Source organism: Tarenaya hassleriana, unplaced genomic scaffold, assembly GCF_000463585.1.
Source record: "Tarenaya hassleriana unplaced genomic scaffold, ASM46358v1 Cleome7, whole genome shotgun sequence".
In the NCBI taxonomy this organism is placed as follows: domain Eukaryota; kingdom Viridiplantae; phylum Streptophyta; class Magnoliopsida; order Brassicales; family Cleomaceae; genus Tarenaya; species Tarenaya hassleriana.
This window is the reverse complement of record NW_010969548.1, coordinates 230,773-232,256: the sequence shown is the minus strand read 5'-3', so window position 1 is coordinate 232,256 and position 1,484 is coordinate 230,773.

The following is a 1,484-nucleotide window of genomic DNA, read 5'->3' as shown; positions in this document are numbered from 1 at the left end:
TTCAGAACTTTATCGATGTATGTACTCTGACTTAGGGCAAGAAGCCTTCGAGATCTATCTCTATAGATCTTGATGCCTAAGACATAGGCAGTTTCTCCTAAGTCCTTCATAGAGAACTGTGTTCCTAGCCAAGACTTAACGTCCTTCTCGATTGAAGAAGCATACTGAGGATACACAGCTGTCTAGATTTATTGATATGCTTCAGAAGTTAGAGGTTAAGGTGTCTTTCTATGAGACGATACTCCAGATCCCTTCTTATGCAAAATTTTTGAAAGATATCTTGACTAAGAAGAGGGTGATTAATGCATTCCGAAAGATCCAAAATACAATCATGGTCTCTACCACCTATGCTACAAAGAAAAAGAAAAGAAAAATTACCTAATACTCGGGTTGCCTCCCGAGAAGCGCTTGTTTAACGTCATTAGCTCGACCTATCTTGCTCAAATGATGGGAGGGTCTGAGAGGCGAAGATAATCGATCTTTCGCCACCCTGGATGTTGAGCATTAAGCGCATCTTTTGTACCTCGTGGACTCTTGAGCCGTCTATCCTCTTTGGGTTTCCAAACTTGTGAAGGAGGTGATTCATGTGGACTTCTGAGCGATGATTTTGCTCGTTTCGATCCTCTCTTGCTCATTACCCCTACTCGAGAACCTGTAATAGAAGGTTCAAACACGGATATAGGATTATGAGCAGGATATCTACCTCTCTCCAATGATTGTCCTGTGTTCCTATCCGTGTATGTGTGTTCTTTTGTCCTAAGCCTTTGAGGTAGGGGCTTCAATTTCACCTTCGGGGCATTCTCTAGACTCCAATCTGCTTTATTCAGCATCCCCGTGCTAAATGATGACTCTCTGGGTTCTGGAACATCTAGGGTGGTCGTCATGGGGGGTTCGGAGATGTTCCGGGCTGGCTCGGTGTCGGTGGTGGGGCTCAGAGAACTGACTCGGTCCGAGTCAGAACGAAGGAAGGTCGAGTCAACACTTGACTCGGTCGAGTTGAAACTTTGCGACCCCGAGTCTGAAGCTAACAGAGCTTCTAAGTCTTCCAGCGACTTGACTCGGTCCGAGTCAGGCATTGACTCGGTCGAGTCAGTAGACAGAAGCTCGAATTTTTCCTCGATTTCATCGTCTAACGCCTGTGTGAGCTCCCGAATATCCTCCCAATTGCTGTATATACTCTCTTTTGATGCCAGGAGGGATATTTCAAGTGGATCAATGTCTCGGAACTGATCGAAGACTTCTTGAGTCAAGATCTCGTGCGCATCGACGAAGCACGCTGAGTCGGTGGTGGATGGCTGCTTCATGTCGTGATCTAAGGTGAACTCCACAGTCTCGTCACCTATCTTCATCGTAAGACGACCAGCACGAACATGAACCACCGCATCGGCCGTGTTTAAGAACGGTCGGCCTAATATAATCGGTATCTTCGAGTCCTCCTCCATATCTAAAACAATAAAATCAACGGGAACATAGTAATCCCCGAC